Source organism: Rattus norvegicus, chromosome 3 (genome assembly GCF_036323735.1).
Source record: "Rattus norvegicus strain BN/NHsdMcwi chromosome 3, GRCr8, whole genome shotgun sequence".
NCBI classification, from domain to species: domain Eukaryota; kingdom Metazoa; phylum Chordata; class Mammalia; order Rodentia; family Muridae; genus Rattus; species Rattus norvegicus.
Window position 1 is genome coordinate 135,215,272 of NC_086021.1, and position 7,518 is coordinate 135,222,789.

Sequence of the window (7,518 nt, forward strand, 5' to 3'; positions counted from 1 at the left end):
CTGGATTATCTAGAATGGTCCAGTTTCAAATAGAATTTTCCACACACAACCCCAGCAGCCCAACCTGAAGGCTGTTTAAACACGACCACCTAGTGAAACCCTGGTCCAATGAAGCAGTCCTAAGACCAGACCGGCAAACCAGGAACCAGCCTGGCTCTCTCCCTGCTTCTTCTGGGCACTGTTTTGTCCCCAGGAGTGACCTCTGCTAGGCCAATCTGGAGCAGACATTGTCCTTAGGGAGTGCAAAGGGTTGCCCTCTGCTCTAACCATGCCCATCTGGTCACCAACGGCAAGAACTCGATACAAGTTATGCCCGGAGATGAGTCTCTACTCAGGACGCAGGCGGTGGAGAACTCCTGATGGATGGAGGATATTCCTAGAGGCATTACTCATAGCACCAGAAACAAACTGGTCCAAGAGACATCCTCCAGAACACCTTGGGCAGTTATCAAAGTGAACAGAAAATGTCCCTGTGGCCTGGATAGATCCTTATGCATTAATAAGCACAAACAGTTATCACAGAGCAGTCTGTGATATGAGGACATACAACAGTGATCTCTCCAGTAGAATCATGGGCAGTATATATATTATATTCCATATAAATGTCTATGTATATTCTATAAAACAATATTATACAAAAATATTTTTAGGGCTGGAGAGATGGCTCAGTGGTTAAGAGCACCGACTTCTTCCTGAGGTCCTGAGTTCAAATCCCAGCAACCACATGGTGGTTCACAACCATCTGTAATGAGATCCGATGCCCTCTTTTGGTGTGTCTGAAGACAGCTACAGCGTACTCATATATAATAAATAAATAAAATAAAAAATATTTTTAACTAATTTTGAAAATTACTCAGTCTCTCTCTTGTATGAGTGCAGGAGCACCACGGTGTGAGTGTGGCGGTCAGGGGACAACTTTACCAAGTCACCTTGCTGAGAGGCAAGGCTTCCTGTAGTTTCTGCACAGTTATGCTCTCTGGGCCAGCTGGCCCTAGAGCTTCTGGGTAGTTCTGTCTCAGCCTCCCATCTTGACTTAGGAGTGTCCGGATTGCAGACTCTTGCCACCACATCTGGCTTTAAAGCCAACTGTTTTATTACATGTATTTATTTGAGTGTGTGTTTATGTGTGTGGGGATGTGGTGGTTAAAGGACAACTTGCAGGAGTTGGTTCTTTCCTTCCATTACTTAAGTCCTGGGGATGAAACTCAGGCCAGCAGGGTTGGCACCCACACCTTTACCCTCTCATATCTGGCCTTTAAAAAGTGATTCCCAACTCACATTGTCAGGGTTGTGTAACAAATGCTTGTACTGTACTTGAGGAACATCTCGCTGACCCATCACGGCACTTTTTAGTTCTCTTTCGCTCAACTGAGCATCTTCGATCCTGTGACTTACACACTGGTTAACTGGCAGGTAAAGAAGTAGCAGAAGGGGTGGGGATGTAGTTTGGTTGGTAGAGTGACTGGCTAGCACAAAGCCCTGGGTTCCATTCCCAGCGTTGTGTAAAACTGGGTGTGGTGGTGAGGGTCGGCAATGCCAGCACTTGGGGATTTAGGTAGGAGGATGGAGAGTTCAAGGTCATCTGCAGCTAAATAGCAAGTTCAAGGCCAGCCCAGGCTACATGAGATTCTGCCTTTAGAAATAAAAGGTAATAGAAATGTGCGGGCTTCCCTGGAGGGAGCCCAGCTCAGTTCAGCACTGGTCTGAGGGGTGGGCGGGCTGCCCTGGTGAGGTTACTGATAAAGTTAGGGCTGAGCTCACAGGAGCAGCCTTGCCCTTCCCACTGTTACCCCCACAGTTCTCTCAGAATTGAGGGGGGACAATAGTGCACTGTCATGTAAGGAATGGTCCACTTAATAACCGGGTACAGAGTGAAAACAGGACTTCATTAAAGGATGATTCAGAGATGAAGATCAAGGCTGTGGTGAGAAGTGGATTGTGGAGCTCTGGTACCGAGGCAGTATACCAGACCCACTGTCCCCTGCAGCCCAGCACTGGTATGTGAAGGGTACCTGGCTAATTTAGCCCCTGACTGTGCTGAAGAGCCACCCGGCCCTGCCCGCCACCCTCCCTGCTAACCTACTCTTCCTCACCTAGGTTCTGGCTGTTTGAACCCCCATCTTGCAGGATGGAAATAGCTTCTCACCAAACCTGATACAACTTATCTGTTAGGCAAATAGAAACTGCCATTGAAGATGTTAAAAAGAGGTGTGTGTGTGTGTGTGTGTGTGTGTGTGTGTGTAGGAGTTTATGTTTCAGCTCTGGGGTTTTGGGGGAGGGCAGGGGAAGACTGACACCTTTGAGGACCTTTGAGGATTTGGTAAATAAGCAGGTTCTCTCTACCCACTCTCTCTCCTTAATTATCATAATTAAGACAATCACTGCCTGCCACCATTGTTTCCATAAATGTCTGTAATAAAAATGCAGCACTTTGAAGGTGAGATTTCCTCAGGAAAAAAAACAAAGCAAGCTTCTTCCTAGCCTGGGGGCAGGAAGGCTGACAAAGATAACCCATTTATTTGGCAGGTAGAGAAACTGAGGCAGGGAAGGGACTTTCCGGAGTCAGACTCCAGATTGGAAGCCAATGCCACAACCAAGTCAAAACTTAGTGGAAGAATTGTATCGTCAGCCTGGCTCAGGACCACTTCTCTACCCAAGTCAGACTTGGCATACCTGGGGTTCACAGGGCCAAAGGATGGGGCTCTGAACAATTAAGGCAGTTTGTAGTTGGGAAAAACCATCCAGTACAAGTCCATTTTTTTTTTTTGGTTCTTTTTTTTCGGAGCTGGGGACCGAACCCAGGGCCTTGCGCTTCCTAGACAAGTCCATTTTAAAAGACGACTTGTTACTGTTGTTGTTAAGACCATGTCTCACTATGTAGCCCTGGCAGGCCTGAAACTCTCTATGTAGACCAGGCTGGCCTCAAACTCACAAAGACTTATCTGCCTCTGCATCCCAAGTGCAGGTTAAGGTGTATACCATCATGTCTGCCTAATGTTCATTTTTATTATTGTTAGTTATGTATATATGTCTCTGTGGGTATGTATGTATGTCTGTGTGGGTATGTATGTATGTATGTCTGTGTGGGTATGTATGTATGTCTGTGTGGGTATGTATTATGTCTGTGTGGTTATGTATGTATGTCTGTGTGGGTGCATGCACACAAGCACAACAGGCACCCACAGAGGTCAGAGGCATCGACACTGGAGCTGGAGTTACAGATGCTTGTGAGCCACCTAGTGTGATGCTTGGAACTGGACTCAGGTCCACTACGAGAGCAGAGTATTATGTTATTAACTGCTGAGCCATCTATCCACCTCCCCCGTTTTAAAGCATTACATTTACTCGTTGAGCCTCTTTTATAATGAAGTGTTGAATGACTCATATAATTTGCTAAATACTGAAAATGGAGTACGGGATGGCTGGACAGGTTCCCTGACACATGGTCATAGCACTGAAGACTTCCGCACGCTCTCTTTAAATGAGGGATTATCTTGTCTTTGCACAGGATGTGAATCTGGAATAGGTGGTAAGATCGGGTGGTGGTGCATATCCACACAGCTGCAATTCCAACAGTGGGAAGCTGAGGTAGATGGAGAAGGATGGTGCACTTGAGGGCAGCCAGGGCTACAGAGTAAGACTCTGTCTACAGGCAGGGGAAAAGCTGGCTACACACCTCTGTAGTTGCAGCTGCTAGAAATTGTGGGGTAGGAGGATCATCTAAGCCCAGGAATTTGAGACTAACCTGAGTACAGTAAGATTCCATCAAAATAAACAAACGTAACAAATTAAAAGTATATAAATGGAACAGATGGGCAAGCCCCAGACTAACATTCTGAATGAAAGGGAGATCCTATGAGGAAGGGGTCAAGCAGGTGGGGCAGGATGGAGGAAAGCTCTTTAATGAGCAGCTATCCCTGGGGGATGTGTTCATATCCTCATCAGGAAGTAAAAGGAGGCCTCTGGGCTCAGGAAAGAGCTTGAGAGTCCCTGACATTAACTACAGGCTAAGTTTAACTTCCGTGCAGCTGCTGAGCATGTGCAGGAAAGTGTCCGATATTCAGAGGCCATGGCAGCTTTGAGTGGCCAGATTTAGGAGCCAAGGCCCAGGCAGGCAGAGATGGCTGAGCTTTGGTTACTCCTGGCAAAGAAGCTAGAAGCGGCAGTCTAGCATTAAATAGATCCTCTAAGCTGATCCCGAGGCCCTGGGCCAGCTAAAACGTCAGACCTACAGCACGAACTCACTAGGTATGCTCTGTACTTTCTGCAGGGCCAAGTGAGTCCCTAGAATATGTCACCATGTCCTAAAAATGGTGTCAGACAGAAGGACAGCACCTTTTGGCCTGAGCCAGGCTTCCCCTGGGCTATTGGCTTGGGAACACATCCTTCTGGTTACCCAGAGCCTCCTCTGCCGCTTCTTTTCTCTCAGTCACGGGAGGGTTTGGCTCAGTATCAGGGCCTAGATCACATTTTATACCAATGTCAAGCCCTCCTCCTGTCATGGCCTCTGTGGAAGAAGAGAGAAATGAAAGTTCATTTTGTAGAGCCTTGAGGTTGAGGGGCCACATGCTGTCCAGTAGCACCGTTGGAGCCCCTCTGAGAGCCCAAGAGAGATAACAAACACATGCTGGAGATGAGGCACTAGGGCCCACTCTTGAAAGAACTAACTCCTTAAGATCAGCCTTAATCTCACTGAAGAAAGCTATGGCTTAAATCTAAAATGTAACCAACTGCCACATGCTTTAAACACATGGTTCTCACATGGTTATGCTATTTTAAGAGCTTCCGGAACCTCTGAGATAGGGCCTAGCTAGTGGAATGCAGGGGCCTGGCTCCTATCTTGCTTTCTGCTTCCTGGTCCAGCATGCTGTGAGCGGCCTTCATCCACCGAAAGTGGAGCTGACCTGTCATGATGAACTGAAACCCTCTGAAGGAGCTGGAGGGGCCATCATCTAACAACCCCCATACAAGGTTTGCAATGACATGGCCGTCTCTCCATAGCTGTGATGCTTCCTGAGGACCATTCAATCCACAGAGACGGCTTTCTCACAAGTTTTGGGACTCACATTTGGGTTGGTTTTATGTCTTTGGCAGATGCATATTCCCTGAGGATACTGTGAGCTAAGGCCGTGTAAAGCTGGCCCTTCCGCTGAGGGAGAAGTCATCCGAGTCACGTGGCCCTGGCGGTAACTCTGGGGGAAATACCTAGGCTCAGTTGCTGTCTGTATGTACCAGGTTGAATGTAAAGATAGATCCCAGATAGCAATGACAAGAGAAGACTCGTGTACTTTAGAAGAAGAGTTGACCAAGAGGGTAAAGTCAGCCACAGTCTTTGACGTGCCATTCGAAGATAGTTTTTATGGGGCAGATGTAAATCCAAGGGGAGAGAAGGAGGGAGAGGGCTCAGGCTCCAAATGAGTACATGGAGGACCTGGGTATCACACTTTTCAAAATGAGCTCTTTCGGAAAGTGTTGGGAGAGATTGACACCCTGCAGCCACAGAGCTGCTTAAACCAGAAGAAAAAAGACAAAGGGGCAGCCTGGGGTTAAGGCCTGTGTTTCACTGGATTTGGGTGTCTGGGTGCAGTGGTAATAGATCAGGCCTCCAGAGCCTGACGACCAACTAGACAGAACAAACTCATTAGTCACCCCTCTCATCTGATCATCCTTCAGCTGGTTTGATCAAAGCATTTTTAGAAGAGAAACACAAATGAACTATTAGGAAAAGCTACTGTCAGGGAAAACAAACAGCAGTCTTTCTCTATAACTCAGGTCCCTCCTCGGAACATGACGGTGACTTCTCTCCCCCGTTCCTGTTATAGGAACCTTGTCACCCATGAGGAAGGGTATAATACATTTCCACAGTCAGGCAAGTACTCTCGCTCATAGGTAAGTGGCAAAAACCGAAGGCACATAAAGTGATTGGAATACCTGTGTTATCTGTATTCCCTTGTACAGAGTTTTTCTATTTCTTGGTATTCTTACTATCTTTGATTGTGTCTGATGATAGCTTAGCTGCCCTTTTTAAGAGGAAATTTTTGGCTCTTGAAAAGGAATTCTTATGAAGTCTATGGGAATTTTATATACTTAAAGAAGAAAATCTGGGGCTGATATTTTGATTACCTCACAATTGTTCTTCTGAATAGGTCATGTTTAAAATTTGTATTTCTTTCATTGTAAGTTTGTAAAATTAGAATCTGAATAAGTATATTTTGATGTATAGTTCTGAACTAATATACTATAAGTTTTCTTTGTAAACCAGCCTGGAAATGTACCAGTATATAAAATTTTTAAATTTCCATTTTCTCCTTTAAAACAGGCTGCTTCTGTTTAGAGGTCACGGTGATGCTGAAGGAAGGGTAGTGGCCCTAATGACTAAGTCATTCCATGTGGGTTCTGCCTCTTAAGATTTCTGTTAACTCATCTTTACCACACTGGGGACCAAGCCTGCAATATATAAACCCTTGAGAACACAAGCCTACTGGAACTTTAGCAACTAATCCACTATTCTAATTTAATCCACTGTCTTCCTTCACTACCAGCACAAGGGTTTGTCTGGGCCCACCTGCTTTTTAACAGTTTTCTCCAAGATTGAAACATTTTGATTGGAAGCTCCTTAAGGTAAACAACTCAAAATAGTTTCAGGAAGTCCTTGAAACTGAACAGATTCAGTAGGCCCCTCCCTGCCAGAGTAGGCAATAAAAACTGAGTCCCTCTCAGAGAAGTAAATCTGAGCTGCAAAAAGACTCCTAGACAAGCCCAACTGCAAAGCAGACTCTTGAGACCAAACCAGCTGCCCAGAAGAAACAAAAATCAGCCAAGCTGCTTGGAAGAGGTATAGATCAACTGAGTCACTTGGAAAGAACACATTCTGACTTGTTGGGCTGCCTGTAGGCTGTGCAGTGTGCTCTAGTAGGTTCTCAGCTTTTGTGAGCTGTCACCCATGCTGGGGTGATACAGCTGTCTTGAGTCATTTCTGCTCTTGTAAGTAACTCCTGACCTACATTCCTGTAAGTAGCCTCAATAAAACTCATCAGTTCATCAAGTTGGACTTTGGTAGTATCTATACTTGGTCTGTTGTGGGTTCTCTATCTGGGGTGAGTAGACTTGTGTGCTATGTCTCCCAGTAAAAGTTCTGGCACACAATATCATGTCAGCATCATCTCTCACCCTCTCAGGAGCACTGTCAACACTAAATGTCCTCTGACCATGTTCAACACTAGGAGATGTGACATTATAGCTAGTAAAGGTTATGCTCGCTCTCCTTGATGTGCTTGGAAAAGACAAGGGCTATAGGGGCAGCGGCTCTTCTTTCAGAGGGAGGTAGTACAAAGGGTTTATCTTGCAGACAAACCCACCTGGATAGAGATGGGGGGTGACTAGGGTGGGAGCAGCCAGCTAGGATGAAAAGCAAGAGAGAAAGAAAGAAAGAGGAAGGGAGGGAGGGAGAGAGAGAGAGAGAGAGAGAGAGAGAGAGAGAGAGAGAGAGAGAGAACTTTGAGATCACCCAATTCTCTC

General features: G+C 46.0%; 1 long non-coding RNA gene across 1 annotated transcript; it reads left to right on the plus strand.

Annotated features, from left to right (window-relative positions):
- The first annotated feature begins 4,623 nt into the window (after nt 1–4,623).
- On the plus strand, nt 4,624–7,045 carry LOC102556271 (uncharacterized). Its single transcript, XR_005502017.2, has 4 exons — nt 4,624–4,971; nt 5,095–5,186; nt 5,773–5,889; nt 6,320–7,045. It is a non-coding gene; the product is annotated as an uncharacterized LOC102556271 (long non-coding RNA).
- Nucleotides 7,046–7,518: the final 473 nt, after the last annotated feature.